The 16,708-nt window shown below is 38.8% G+C and overlaps 1 protein-coding gene across 7 annotated transcripts in view; it reads right to left on the bottom strand.

The window, feature by feature from the left end:
- The window catches only part of marchf8 (membrane-associated ring finger (C3HC4) 8), a 201,552-nt gene that overhangs the window by 44,390 nt on the left and 140,454 nt on the right, over positions 1 to 16,708 (bottom strand). The window lies entirely within an intron of this gene.

Genomic DNA, 16,708 nt, shown 5'->3' with positions numbered 1-16,708 from the left:
TAATGAGATCCACCCATGCTGCATAGCCGTGTATTTTGTTGTTTCTTTCGTGTTTGTGTGTTTGTTCCTGTTATCCTTTCCTTTTCGTTTTGTACCCGTGACCGTGTATTCATGACTTGTTTCTTTCTCAGCATGCGAAATATGGATAAGTAATAAGGAGGATCGCAGTCACTGTTAATATGTTTCCTTTTCTGCAGTTGAACGGTTAATAGTGCTTTATTGTAAGGAGATCCACCAATGCTGACACCTATGCTGTCTAGTGTGAAGGTATTGATGTTCACTGTAGAATATGTGGCTTTGGGTGTCACTTCTTATGGATGTGTCTGTGTGTGTGTGTGGGGGGGGGGGGGGGTTGAGGATTGTTGTCGCGCGAGCGACTTCTTTCTTTTTGTGTTCCTGTGTCTTGTTTGAATCCCCCTCTTTGTGTGCGTCCCGTCCCTTGCTTGTAGGGTCTGTGGGGTGGTTTTGTGTTCTTTTTTTTGTGTCCCATGGGCTTGTTGAATCCCCCTCTTGGTGTTTGTCCCGTCCGGTGCCTCTCTCGCCCTCTTTTGTCCGCCTTTCTCGGCTCCTCAGCCGACTCTCGCGGACTCTTTTTGCGCCTGCGCAGTACGTCTTTTTGCAGCTACGGCCCATTGCCGGATGTGCCTGCGTCCAACATCCGGTTTAGCATTCTCGGTTAGTAATATGGATTACCTCACTGTAAACATACGATACAGTTATAATATTGCACAACCTGACCCACTTTATAAAGTGCGAATTTACATATGATGATGATATCATTTTTAAGATGAAATGCAGCAAAATATGTTTATTATACAGAAAAAACTAACTATACCAGGGGTGTCAAACTCATTTTGGTTCAGGGGCCACATACAGCCTAATTAGATGTCAAGTGGGCCGGAGCAGTATTTATAACATAATTACCTATAAATAATAGTAAGTCCATGTTTTTTCCCTTTGTTTTCGTGCAAAGAAGTACAAGTACATTAGAAAATCTTCATATTTAATGAAATGTTTTACAAAACATATCAACATATCAAAACATATAAACAACCTCAGATTTCTTAAAACAAGTGTTTGCACAAATACAAACAAAACTTTAAGTCAGAGGTATTTGGAACTGAAAAATATAGTACTGCACCTTAAAATTTATGGCATTACATGAACAATAGGATTCCACCAAACCAAACTCTTTTATAGTGAAGCTGTTAACTTACATTAAATGTAACATTTTTTAACTGTTTCTACAGCAAGAATTCATTTTCACAGAACTGAATTCTTTAAGTGCAATCGGTGTCTGAAGCAATATTTTAAAGGAGTTAGTCACATCTAGACTACTTTGTTTTTGCTCCTGAAACTTGGCATCTTTTGGTCTGCACAAGTGCATCAATATCAGGTGTCATGTCCTGACTAGTAGCCAATCTCAGAATGTCATCTAAGTGCTTGTTTGTGAGCCTTGAGCGCAATTTTGTTTTATTGATGTTCATTACTGAGAAAACTTGTTCACAAAGGTAGGTTGTCCCAAAAATGCACAAAATTTTTGCAGCCAGGGCTGTTAATTTGGGGTACCCTGGCAAGAGATATTGATAAAATGTGTCCAAGCCCACTGAGGCAAACTTGTCCTTCAAATCTGCATCACATTGCAAATCAATTATCTCTAGTTGGATGTCGACAGGGACATCAGAAGCTTTGACTGTGAAGGGTGAGCGAAAAACTGCAAATTCTTTCTCGAGTTCACCAAAGATCTGAAACCGTTTCTCAAACTCACACAGCAATCCTGCAATCGTCTTTATACTGTTTCATGTCAGCATTAATGCCTGCTGCACATACCTCTCTTAGGCAAGGGAAATGTGCAGGGTCACCACTTGACAGCTGTGTCTCCCACAAAGTCAGCTTCAACTTGAATGCACATATGCTGTCATAAAACTGTGTGACAACTTTTTTGCGGCCTTGCAACATTTTGTTCAGAATATTCAAGTGCTCTGTAATATCCACCAGAAATGCAAGGTCCTGCAGCCATTCCTGACATTGTAATTCCATCACTGGATTTCCTTTTTTCTCCATGAATTGTCCGATTTCCTCGCGTAGATCAAAGAAACACCTCAGCACAGCACCTCTGCTTAACCACCTTACTTCAGTGTAGTATGGCAGGGTATTAGTAACGTGATTGTCACTGAGAAGGCAGTCAAACTGACGATGATTCAGGCCTCTGGCTCGGATGAAATTAACAGTTCGGACAACCACCTCCATGACGTGATCCATTTTTAACGACTTGCAACACAATGCCTCCTGGTGCAAAATACAGTGAGATGTCCAGAAACCATCTCCTCCATTAGCGGCTTGTACTTTCTCTCTGAATTTTGTCACAACACCTGCTTTTCTTCCGATCATTGATGGCGCGCCATCTGTAGCCAGGCTGACGGCGCGGGACCAGTCCACCCCGACTCTGTCCAGCACGCCAACCACAGAGCCGAAAATGTCCTCAGCTGTTGTGGTGTCACTCATAGGCACCAACTCAAGGAACTCCTCAGTGACGGTCAATGTGTCATCAACTCCATGAATAAATATGGCCAGTTGAGCAACGTCTGTAATGTCAGTGCTCTCATCAATTGCAACAGAAAATGCAAGAAATGACTTGACCTTGTGTTTCAACTGCCTGTCTAAATCAGCCGATAGTTCCGATATCTTCTCTGCCATAGTGTTTCTCGTCAGACTAATGTTGGCAAATGCTTGTCGCTTCTCAGGACACACGAGTTCTGCAGCCTTCATCATGCATCTTTTAACGAACTCACCGTCGGAATACGGCTTTGATGCTAATGCTATTTCGTTAGCAATTACGTAGGTGGCTTTTACTGCTGCTTCACTGACCTCTCGGCTCCGAGTGAAAATTGACTGCTGTTTTCTCAGACCCACCAGCAATTCATTTATCTTCTCTCTCCTCAGTCGTCCTTGCAAGATGTCGTATTTTCCACCATGATGAGTCTCATAGTGGCGCCGAATATTATATTCCTTGAGCACCGACACTTGTTGATTACACACCAAGCACACAGGTTTCCCATTTATCTCTGTGAATAAATAGGAAGTGGTCCATTTCTCTTGGAAAACCCTACACTCGGTATCCACTTTTCTCCTTTTTGACAAAGACATTTTGGCTAATGAGGGTGTCAAGGTGAGTAGAAAATAAGGTAGCCTACAGAGTGGCAGAGTTGTTGCTTCTTTTACTCTAATTAAAACAGTGCACCCCTCCCCTTTGACTAACACAGTGCGCCGCTCTCATCTGACTAACACCCTAGCGGATGATTTAGGAATTGCATTTTATTACGAATTTCGAGTTCGTGTCTTTTATTAATTTTTTTACTTTCAAAATTCATCCAGTGGGCCGGATTGAACCCCCTAGTGGGCCGGTTTTGGCCCGCAGGCCGTACGTTTGACACCCCTGAACTACACGGTGCCGCACTGCTAGCGAGCCGCTGGTGCGCCGTTCACGGATTGTTCCTGCCTTGCGCTAGATTCTTGCTTGTGCTGATACGACACTGGAAAGACAGATGGATAGAATGATTAAACACGTACTACGAAGATAATTCGATGTTCCTTAAAAGTTTTGACGAATCAGCGTTCTAAGCTTACAGATGGCTTAACGTCTATTACAGAGCTGATTGTGTGGCGATTGGGTATTTGGAGAAACAAAAGTAAGGACAGGAATTGGAGGTTAGTATGTTTGAAAGAGACAGTACAGCTACAATAAAGTATTTCATCGAAGGTCACGCATGGCGCAGTAAGCATCTTGAGTGAGACATGAACAATCACTGAGCACACAGAAGATCAAATACAAAATAAAGCATTTAACGTGCTACTTTAGTTACGATGGGATTGAGAAACTAGTAAATTAAATGAGTTAGGATGAAGTTTATGATGTTTACTTTAACGACAAAATAAACTACGTGATTAAAGTGGAAATTTAGAGATTAAAGTTGACATTTCGTGCTCCCACCCCCCCCCAGTGTGCCCTTTTTTTTCCCTCTGTACCCTAATAAGCTTTCATGTGACACTCAGACGTTGGGCTACGACTCACCTTTTCACAGTGACTTTATATGTGACAACTTCTTTTTTATTTCGGGCACTGTGCGACTTTGTGAACTTGTGCTTTCGAGTTTCTCCGACACACTATGTCACTCGATCAACTTCCTTTTGTTGTTATACCCGGTTTAAAACAACAAATAGTATGTTTTTCCTTGCCTCCACTTGGCATTCACTGAAATTCTTCTGTTTTCTCTCTTGCTTTTGCCATTGTCTTTTCACAGAAGGCTGAGCTTAAGGGCTATTTATATTGATTTGCATATTCAAAGAGGCGTAATTCTGGGAGGAGTTGGGGCAGGACAGTAGGCGCATGCACGTCTGTTATTTTTCACGTTGACCGGGATTTATGGAGCGGAAGAACTTGGAAGTTGGCATTCGCACAGATTTCTGCATCTGGATTTTTTTGTGCGTACGCTCATTTCCGCTTTTGTGCTTAGGGACATTTCCCCTTTTGTGTTTACGTCATGTTATAGTGCAAATCTACGCACGGCATTGTGCATGAGGCCCCAGGTCCCATAACCTAGTAAGTAAATGGATAATACCTTGTGGATGTTTTTGTTAACAAAAGTGACCACCTAGAAACAAAACAGAACTAAACGTCCAATACTATAAGCTAAATGGTATTTTGACCAGATGCGCCAGCCTGGAAATGAGCCGTGGAAAAGCAAAACAAAATGTAGAAATTATAAATAATTTTTATTACTAATGATCCTGCACAGAGCATACAAGCCATTTAGAGAATGTTATATTAAATACACCCAAGATAAAATATATGAATATGATGGCAATTCTGCTTGAATCTGATTACATGCGTATTTCATTTTTTATATTCGTTTATTTGCTTAAAATAAAAGTTCAAGCCTTGGTGGAACATTCAGATTCTTTGTGAACTCTGCTGCGTAAAATTATAATCTTTCTAGTGTATATAAAGGAGAGATGTGCACAGAGGGGTGGGCTACCTCTGCCCCCTTCCCCCTCTTTGGCCAAGTACACATTTTCCCTGTTAGGACCGAACTGATCACCAAATGATTGCCTCCTTACAGTGGTACGAAATTGAGAAAAAGCAGCGATAAACAATATGGCTTGTTAAAGCTAGACTACTAGTATCCCATATGGAAATAAAGTAAGGCCTAGAATAAATATTGCAAAGCAACAACTGGAGAATATGTGAGAATGAGTTTCCATCTCTACATGTGTGTCTGCTTGCTTAGAAGGAAAAAGAGATTCACCCATGTTGGCAGTAGCATTCAAACTCAGTGCAGTCAGGTCTACTGACAGAGCTGAGAGAATTTCATTTCGTACACAACCGTCCAAAGAAACGTTGCCCAAGCAATGCTGGGAATCTTTAATTGGTTTGATGCTAATTCAGTTTAAATTTTTAAAAATCAATGTCACATTACCTGAATCAATTACAATTGCTGATCAAACTTTCTCAAAGCTCAACTGAGCCAAGTCCAAACTCAAAATCAATTTGGTCTAGAATGGCTTTCTGTTCTTCTGACTGCCAAGAAAGTTACCACTATTAACAAAAAGTGTCAAGGGGATCCAAAAAGAAGATTTACTTATAAATCCTAAATACTATCACTTAAAAAGCAAGTTTTTTTTACATATATGGTAGCATATATAAAATTATTTTACATTGCACTTTATGGTTCTGGATTATAATAACTCTACTACTTCTTGTTATAACTCAGATGTACAAAAATAATGGTGATATTTGGTAGAAGATGATCACTTCTAGGGGCTTCCTGAATATGTGGCCCACAACAGGCACTTTATGGAGGAAAAATAAATTGATTTCATGTGCTCTGATTGTAACCCCTGCTGTTAATGTCCGTTTGACATGTCAAGTAATAAGATGGGAATTCTTTTATTTACTCTTTCAAGACGTTAAGTGGTTTTATATTGGGAAATTAAAGTATATGTGCAATAAATATTTATATTTCCAATTTATATTGCATTATAATGCAATATAAATACATACATATAACATACATATATGTAATAACATTATAAATGCCCCTGAACTTGTATCCACATCTCTCTCTCTCTCTATTATATATATTACATACATATATACAAACACACACACACAGTACTGTGCAAAAGTTTTAGGCAGGTGTGAAAAAATGCTGTAAACAAAGAATGCTTTCAAAAATGGAAGTGTTAATCATTTATTTTCATCAATCAACAAAATGCAGTGAATGAACAAAAGAGAAATCTAAATCAAATCAATATTTGGTGTGACCACCCTTTGCCTTCAAAACAGCATCAATTCTTCTAGGTACACTTGCACACACTTTTTGAAGGAACTCGGCTGGTAGGTTGTTCCAAACATCTTGGAGAACTAACCACAGATCTTCTGTGGATGTTGGCTTCCTCACATCCTTCTGTCTCCTCATGTAATCCCAGACACACTCGATGATGTTGAGATCAGGGCTCTGTGGGGGCCATACCATCACTTCCAGGACTTCTTGCTCTTCTTGACGCTGAAGATAGTTCTTAATGACTTTGGCTGTATGTTTGGGGTCGTTGTCCTGCTGCAGAATAAATTTGGGGCCAATCTTACGCCTCCCTGATGGTACTGCATGATGGATAAGTATCTGCCTGTATTTCTCAGCATTGAAAACACCATTAATCCTGACCAAATCTCCAACTCCATTTGCAGAAATGCAGCCCCAAACGTTCAAGGAACCTCCACCATGCTTCACTGTTGCATGCAGACACTCATTATTGTACCGCTCTCCAGCCCTTCGACGAACAAACTGCCTTCTGCTACAGCCAAATATTTCAAATTTTGACTCATCAGTCCAGAGCACCTGCTGCCATTTTTCTGCACCCCAGTTCCTATGTTTTCATGCATACTTGAGTCGCTTGGCCTTGTTTCCATGTCGGGGGTATGGCTTTTTGGCGGCAACTCTTCCATGAAGACCACTTCTGGCCAGACTTCTCCGGACAGTAGATGGGTGTACCTGGGTCCCACTGGTTTCTGCCAGTTCTGAGCTGATGGCACTGCTGGACATCTTCCGATTTCGAAGGGTAATAAGCTTGATGTGTCTTTCATCTGCTGCACTAAGTTTCCTTGGCCGACCACTGCGTCTACGATCCTCAACGTTGCCCGTTTCTTTGCGCTTCTTCAAAAGAGCTTGAACAGCACATCTTGAAACCCCAGTCTGCTTTGAAATCTTTGTCTGGGAGAGACCTTGTTGATGCAGTATAACTACCTTGTGTCTTGTTGCTGTGCTCAATCTTGCCAGGACATGAAACTGTCTTCCACAACCTCACCTTGGTAGCAGAGTTTGACTGTTCCTCACCCAGTTTTAAGTCTCCTACACAGCTGTTTCTGTTTCAGTTAATGACTGTGTTTCAACCTACGTGTGACATTGATGATCATTAGCACCTGTTTAGTATAACTGGTTGATCATACACCTGACTATAATCCTACAAAATCTCTGACTTAGTGCAAGTGTACCTATAAGAATTGATGCTGGTTTGAAGGCAAAAGGTAGTAACACCAAATATTGATTTAATTTAGATTTTTCTTTTGTTCGCTCACTTTGCATGTTGTAAATTGATAACAATAAACCATCATTATTTATATTTATGAAAGCTTTCTTTGTTTACAGCATTTTTTCACACCTGCCTAAAACTATTGCACAGTACTATATACAGTGCATCCAGAAAGTATTCACAGCGCATCACTTTTTCCACATTTTATTATGTTACAGCCTTATTCCAAAATGGATTAAATTCATTTTTTTCCTCAGAATTCTACACACAACACCCCATAATGACAACATGAAAAAAGTTTACTTGAGGTTTTTGCAAATTTATTAAAAATAAAAAAACTGAGAAATCCCATGTACATAAGTATTCACAGCCTTTGCTCAATACTTTGTCGATGCACCTTTGGCAGCAATTACAGCCTCAAGTCTTGTTGAATATGATGCCACAAGCTTGGCACACCTATCCTTGGCCAGTTTCGCCCATTCCTCTTTGCAGCACCTCTCAAGCTCCTATTTCCATCATTAACTCTTCTCTTTATTAAGGTTGAGAAAGACATTTGAAGATATTTGCTAACTGGAAAACAGGAGTTGTGGAATCTTAGCCCCTAGAGATGCTTCGAGGAAGGCTCTTCAGAGGCGTCTAAACATGGTGTGGCAGCAAGGGTAGGAAGCAAAGAGAACAAGCCATTTTCTAATCAATGAATTTGAATTCTGTGCATTGGTGCTCAGAAATAAGATCATCTGCAGTAATAAATGCATTTTAATGGCCTAGATAATTTTTTTTTTATTTTTAAAATGGGCCAATCATGGACTGTGAGCCATCAGTTGAAAGGACCTGCTGTACAACATATAACAACTGTAGCTCTGTGTCTCAAAATAATGAACTCAATTCACTGAGCACACCTACTAAAAAAGAATAAGCATCCAGTGTTTCATATGCTGAAATATTTTGAATTCTAGTTTCAAACAAACGTGGACACCCACATAATAAATTTAAACTGCACTATGTGGTACCACAGGAAGTAAAATCCAGTTACTGGTGCAACCGATTACTCTAAATTTTCCAAGCAGCTTTCTGATGATGTTACTTAAAGGAATATTCCACCACAATTTTTTTTTAATGTTACCCAATGAAGTTTGTAGCTGTGAGAGAGAAAAAAAATATGTTTTTGAGGAGAAAGGACATATTGCAGATTCAAACTCAGTGGACACTATGGTAACCAGTTAAGGACGACGACAAATGATGTAAAAAAAACACTGTGTTTGAATTGAAGACAGGATTCTTGACCAATTAATAAGAGGAGAGGTCTTCAAATGCAGAGTATTGTGAGACAGAACTTTCTTTCCTTTTGACCTTCAGTGCAGAGTTTTCAGGAAGTAACTGTTAGTAATATTTCAACATAAAATATAAACATTTTGCACGTTTTAACCATACAAATGGATAACAAACATTGAATTGTGCAACATGAGTTATGGGAGAAATTTTTTCATCTTTCCATGCTCACCGCAGGGTCCTATTGAGTTTGAATCTTCATATCTTTCCCACATGAAAACATGAGATTAAAAAATTTTCGTGGCCACCACTGTGAACTAACATGTAAGAGAATATAATTTTTGGATGGAGTACTACTTTAACAATAAAAATATCATAAAACAAACAAAAATTAATATTATATATTTTTTGTTAATATTCTTAATCCATCCATCCATCCTCTTCCGCTTATCTGAGGTCGGGTCGCAGGGGCAGCAGCTTGAGCAGAGATGCCCAGACTTCCCTCTCCCCGGCCACTTCTTCTAGCTCTTCCGGGAGAATCCCAAGTTGTTCCCAGGCCAGTCGAGAGACATAGTCCCTCCAGCGTGTCCTGGGTCTTCCCCAGGGCCTCCTCCCGGTTAGACGTGCCCGGAACACCTCACCAGGGAGGTGTCCAGGAGGCATCCTGATCAGATGCCCGAGCCACCTCATCTGACTCCTCTCGATGCGGAGGAGCAGGGGCTCTACTCTGAGCCCCTCCTGGATGACTGAGCTTCTCACCCTATCTTTAAGGGAACGCCCAGACACCCTGCGGAGGAAACTCATTTCAGCTGCTTGTATTTGCGATCTCGTTCTTTAAGTCACTACCCATAGCTCATGACCATAGGTGAGGGTAGGAACATAGATCGACTGGTAAACTGAGAGCTTCGCCTTGTGGCTCAGCTTCTTTTTCACGAAGACAGACCAATGCAGAGCCCACATTACTGCGGATGCCGCACCGATCCGCCTGTCGATCTCACGCTCCATTCTTCCCTCACTCGTGAACAAGACCCTGAGATACTTGAACTCCTCCACTTGGGGCAGGATCTCGCTAACAACCCTGAGAGGGCATTCTTAATATTAATTATATTAATATTAATCTTAATATTCTTAAACTCTGCATAAATGCTAAATATACTACCTTAAACTATACAACCCAAGTCAAACCTGCTTGCTCAGATCTTGCTTCTGATGTGATTTTTCTGTTACAGCTAATATTAAAATTAATAATAATACTGAGAATATTACTAAAGCAACTAAACAATCTTTGGCATAACAATCATTAACTAGACTTTAGGGAGAATTTCTGTAATTTAGTTTTGCAATATAACAAAATAATACATATTGTTAACAAAGGGGCAAAAAAAGTTTGGTGCTATTTAAGTTACATTCATTTTTTTCCCACTGGCACTTTCATTTGAAGCTACAGAAGCTGTTGGTCACTTTTGGTCCTTGGATTACTGTACAGTGTGGATTGTTTTTTGCATCCACTTGTGAAAACAAACTAAAAAAATTAAGAAGTGAATACAATTTTGATATATGCCCATGGCACTTTTCCTACAAAATGTTCACAGAAATACTCTTTCAAACTACTACTGTATGTGGGGAAAATGATATTCATTACAATGGGGAAACCTTTTCTAGTTCCTGCTGCCCATGGGAAAGCTAAAATGCTTTTAGAAGCACTTAAAAAAAGTTCACTTTTTTCTCTGTAATGCACGTCTATGCTACCCAAAAACTAGAAGCAAAATAACATACTCAAACCTGATTAATCCAATCTTTGATCTTGAGGTAGTGACATACAAATGATAGAGCCATTTAGATGGTTCTATCTTGCATGAGGGCCTGTTCAGTATGTGTAATTAAACAGGCACTTTTGTCATAACCATCCCATCACTTACATCATTATCTGTAAATAAGTTTCTCTTTTTGTGCAGGGCATGGTTCTTACACCAATAAAAATGAACGGCAATTGCCATAACCTCCACAAATACATGCAATGCATATTAAATTTGATGCATTTCTCCTGGGGTTTAATTAAGGTCAGTCTTAAAATAACAGTTTTAAAATTATCTAACTTTTTTAAGTAGGAATTAATACCGGGAATTCTATTACATAATCATACAGGAGCTTACAATGAAGCAAGTACTGCAGTGCTGCTAAAGCATTTTGCACTTTATAGTTCAGTACATTTATTAAGGACTGCAATATCTGAGATAAACAACCAAATGCAGCAGGTGATTACATATTGTATGCATCTCCATTTTCTACACAGCAACTATTTTATTTCTAATCACTTTTGCAAGAGGTGGACTGGCCTCCATGGAGTTTGCTTCAGGGTGAATTTATTTTAAAAGAAGTTCAGTCTCTTGCAACACAGATATGAACATAAGGGATTTAATCAATTAGTATTTTAATTCTGTAGCATTTGAGAAAACAATTTCAATTAGTTGAACTAATTGATTACTCAAATTTAAAATGTTGCCATGAACTTGTACTTGCATTATATGTAATATACTCATAAACCTATTTCTCAGTGGTCTCAATAGTAAAATATGCATGAGTAAACGAGGGAGAGAGAAAGAACAAGGGAGCAGGAAAATTACTGAGCTGAATTCTTTCACCATTTGCAAGAGTACTGAAAAAGATCACAAAATTACTACCACAGCTACAATCCTTTGTGTTCAGAGAAATGTGTTATGTTCCAAAGCTCTCCATGTCCCTTTTCTTTGTATTGCAATATATCAAAGATGACAACACATAGGACTATGGCAAATAAAAGAAGAATGTAGAGAGATATTTTGCTTCATCTACAGGTGAAGATGCAATTGCAATTTGAATATAAAAAAGAATCATTGAATGTCAAAACCATTTGATTTAATGGGCATTCTGTGATGTGTAGCTAGAGTGTAAAACCCTACCACTCAATTTAATTTTCTGGGCTAAAGCAAGGCTACAGTTTCAAACACCTTTATACAGTCTTCTTACTACAAAAAAGCAGGGGAAGAATAATAGTAAAAAATTGATAATGAAAACCAACAGAAGAGCAACAAGATGTACATCTCTAAGCTCTAATTATCAATGCTTTATAACATTATAATATTTAGAAGCAGCTGTCTACCAAGCAAATGCTACTGGGCCATTGGCCTAAACATCACCACTATAGTTCTTTGACAGGAAACACAGGTGGCCAAAACCCATGGACAGCTTCAAAATCTTTACACAGATCAATTAAGAATAGAAATATTTGAATTAGAAAAAGTCTGCAAGTTTAGTAAAACATTTTGAGAAAATATTTATGTAGTTTCTGTCACAGAGAGTAAGATCGACATTCCCTACCTTCAAGCACCACACTATTAATGTATCACATACTTTTTGGTTGGCATTACAACATACGATAGTTGTGAACATACTGTTATAGTTTAAATTTGAAAGAAGATGACAAAGTGTTAAAAAAAAAAAATCAGCATTTCTTTATAGTTTACACACATTTTACAATTAAAATATAACATAACTAGTGCTGGACAACGATTACATTTTTAAAAATCTCAATCGCATGATTGTCTGCAATTAATCACAATTTTGCAGACAATCACAACAATAACATTGTTTTGCACAAAATTCAATAATGAACTCAAAAGTTGTGTATTGCGTGTATTTGGTTTGTAAACACTTTACACAAATAAGGTGCTATTTAACAGCAGTATTCCCTTGACATAGTAGCAGTTCTTGTAAATCTCATCTTAAACATTAATGTAATCAAATCAAATATAAAACTAAAGCTATTGGCCACTGCCAGGCCATTAATGTTTTATCTAGTTTGTTATAGAAAAACAAGTTACCCTCAGAGTCCAGAGCCATGACCATAACATCATAACAGGCACCTTCTGAGCAACATTTCTAAATCAGCTTTCTTTTTTATCTGAACAGATACCAGCAGAAACATTTTCTTTTACCAGGGAGCAGCATATACAGTCGATGTTCAGTAGCAACTCTTTAAGGGCTTATATTTTTTCCCAAAAAACTCAAGTTTTCTGAAAACCACACAAAGCAATGTTTCAAACATAAATCAACATAAAACGTCTGTTGCTGCCTATTTTGCCTGCTGTCAGCGCCTGTCTGCAGCAGCAACGGCTCGTTGGCCAGCACGAATGCACGGTGGGCTGGCTGCCTGGCTGTCTTTGTGAGACAGGTGCACTGGGGTGGTAGTTTCAGTGAGATACAATATGGTTTGTACCTCCTGTCATCGTAAGCGTCTGTCCTCCCAGGCAAACATTGCCATCGGTGCATCACCTACACAAACGTGTTCAGCACCACAATCAGCTGGGGACTGATCAGCTGATGCTGGTACCTCACTTTCGTTTTCAATCACTTGCATCAAAATTGGAGTCCAATAAATCAGAGTCCAATTCAGCGATAATATGAGGCTTTCAAAATAATAAAAACTGCATTAACAAGCAATAAAATAATTGTCTGCATTAATTAATTAATGCGTTAACGCAATAATAACGCGTTAACTTGCCCAGCCCTAAACATAACATATAGTGACAGTGGCCATATGCCAATTTATTTTCATATCAAACCTCAGGCTTCATGCTGATGCAGCACCTCTGCTTATGCTGTGCTCGGAGGTATGAATATTTCATTAAACTTCTTCTAATACATGTTAAGGTACTTAAAATGTCCTTCAAGCAATGATACAGTTTCTTTGTGCTGCCTTCAGATTTTTAAAAGGTTTTCTCTTAAAGTGACTTCCTTCCTGTCTTCTGTGCTGCACTTGTGATTCTAAATCATTCCTTTCTCATAGTTTGTGATATATAGTCACCTGTCACACAGCAATCATTGGGGGACTTCAACAAACAGTATAACTATTCTTGAGTTGCTTCCTTCAGTTGGATATTTATATGCCTGGATGTTATTGTAATGACAGTCACTAAGGCAACTTCCGGAAAGATGGAAGTCAAGCAGACCTAACTTAATAGGGCAAAGTGCACAAGAAACAAAATTGCTAAAAGCAAGGTAATCATATTGAAATTATAGAACACAAAATTGGAAGCAACAGGTGAAAGATAACAGCAAAATATCAGAAAAAAAGGATAAAAAAAAGTATAAGGTTGGAGCAATACTTGCATCTTAAAGTGAAAAATTTTTAAATACATTAACATTTGTGAACTATATTTATCAAGGTACAAAAGCCCACTAGAGATAAACAAAAACCAAACCAGAGCTGTTCCAGACAAGTCATTCTTTGAGATGTTTCACATTACATGTAATTGTTTAACAGATACTTTTAACCAAAGTAACCTAAAAGAATAATTTTGGTACTATACAATGATTAGTGTGCTTGTGTCCTAAGACAACACAAGAGCCAAAACATATGAATCCCAACTCAGACATGAATGTAATTTAGCCATTACACAGCGACAGATCAGCCAAATGGCTATTAAAATTAGTTTCTGGTACATTGCTGTAATTCATTATTACGTTCCCTGAGGGAGTAGCAAACTGTTTTGATAAGCTAATTTATCTTCTCATCCTTCAGCCCTAAAGCTGTTGCCAAGTTTGCTCAGAAACAATACACAAAATATCACTGAACACATGGTATACAGAAAAACTCAATCAAATCAATATTTCCTACTCAGTTCTCAACAACTGTTAAGATTTAATCCATCTCTTTTTTTCTTGGAAGGGCTAAAGTGGTTTTCATGATTGAACTTAACTGAGAAAACATTATATTAGGAGACTGCTTTTAGGAATGGTGAACATCCATTCCTCCATTATGTTCTGCTATATAAACATGTGCAAACATGGGAAGCCTAAGCCTACTCCAGTAGTAAGGCAGGAGTGTTTCTGGACAGATCACTAATTTATTGTAGATCAAATTCACACAGCTGGCCAGTTTCTATTTATCAATCAGCTTAGTCTGGAAATCTTTGGGATGTGAGAAGAAAACTCAGCTTTCAAAAATAAAATTCAGAGAGATATGAGAAAATACTCAAACTTTACAGACACTGGGTGAGGTTTACTCATGCTGCTTTATGTGTCTCAGTCAGCCTTTGCCTAGTATATCAAAGAAAAGATGAGACTTCAAGTGTGCCAGTGTTTTCATTCCATTTCTCAATATGTTCGCTATACGTTGCCACTGGAAATATCAAGTGCTAATAAAAGCATCTAAAAATATTTTGTCTGAAAAGAGAAAAATGAGGTAGGGTGCCAAGTTCTGGGATGAGACATGAAAAGAATTACAGAAATACTAGGATATTAAATTAATGGTCCATAAAGAAAAGCAACTTGTCTGTGGTATTTCACATGAGTTCAAAGACACTCAAGGAAAATGACAGAAGCTAGCTGTGCTAAAGAATGGCATGCACATCCTACAATACTCCAATCCTGACTTTTCTTATAATTTCACCCTTCCAAACAGCCATTTGTCTCCCTTATGCAGGCAACGCTCTCTTTTTGTCTCTCTTCCATGGGGTTTGTTTGCTTCAGTTTAATCAGCCAAGCTACATTTTTACATTTTTTTTTACACCTTTTTTCAAAATATAATGATGAGTGTTGTGTAGCTGTGATGTTTACAATCTGGCCTATTTAATTTGGTGACAGTTTTATCCTAAAAGACATAATAATAGAGAGGTACAGTACTTTTTTCAAATTCCAACAGTGGATACACTGGCAGGCTAACTCACTCACTCATTACTGGGATGTACTATCCTTAATTAATGGTTAACTAAACATTGACTGAATAAAAATAAAACAATCAAACAAAAGCAAGTTTATAGTTAAATTAAAAAGGATCAAAACTGCATCTCAATGGTTAATGCTGCTGGTTCACAAAATCCTGGGTTCAAATCAAACATCTGGTAACTGTCTATTAGGAGGGCGGCATGGTGGCGCAGTGGTAGCGCTGCTGCCTCGCAGTTAGGAGACCCGGGTTCGCTTCCCGGGTCCACCCTGCGTGGAGTTTGCATGTTCTCCCCGGGTCTGTGTGGGTTTCCTCCGGGCGCTCCGGTTTCCTCCCACAGTCCAAAGACATGCAGGTTAGGTGGATTGGTGATTCTAAATTGGCCCTAGAGTGTGCTTGGTGTGTGGGTGTGTTTGTGTGTGACCTGTGGTGGGTTGGCACCCTGCCCGGGATTGGTTCCCTGCCTTGTGCCCTGTGTTGGCTGGGACTGGCTCCAGCGGACCCCCGTGACCCTGTGTTCAGATTCAGCGGGTTGGATAATGGATGGATGGATGTCTGTTAGAAGTCCCACTTATCCACACAGTTACAAGCATTTTTCTTTGAGTTTGCCCAATTTTCTCCAATATCCCAAAAAGACACACATTTTTGGCCAACTAACTGTTTTAAATTGGCCTCATGTGAAAGTACAACGGTGGTGTCCAATGACCTTGTCCATAGTTGGCTACCGAGATTCTGGTCCCTAGAGCCCCTGGGCCTTGTTTGAGAATATCATTATGCAACAGAATATTCATATAATAAGTCAGCAGCATGAATGGTTGAGGATTCAGTTGTGATTATCTAAATTTATTTCAATTTTCAACTTGCAAAAAAAAAAGACATTAAAAAAAACAAAACAAAACTGTACTGTCAATTAACTTTAGTTAATTGCCCAAGCCTAATAGTGTAACTGCTAAATCTGAAGTTACAAACATAAAATGTATATGTGATGTAACAATCCTGCATTACTTTCCCTTTTTATCTCAAAGGACTGTTTAGTCTCAGGCAGCTAAGATCTCATGTGGACCTAAACCAGTTTTTCAAAATCCTTAAAGGTGTCGATAAGTTAAATTTTGATGGATCTACTTTAACAGTGAAATACGTACACGAAGA

The sequence above is a fragment of the Erpetoichthys calabaricus genome, chromosome 2 (genome assembly GCF_900747795.2).
Source record: "Erpetoichthys calabaricus chromosome 2, fErpCal1.3, whole genome shotgun sequence".
Classification (NCBI taxonomy): domain Eukaryota; kingdom Metazoa; phylum Chordata; class Cladistia; order Polypteriformes; family Polypteridae; genus Erpetoichthys; species Erpetoichthys calabaricus.
Note: the sequence above shows the minus strand (reverse complement) of the source record. Positions and strands in the feature narration are given on the sequence as shown.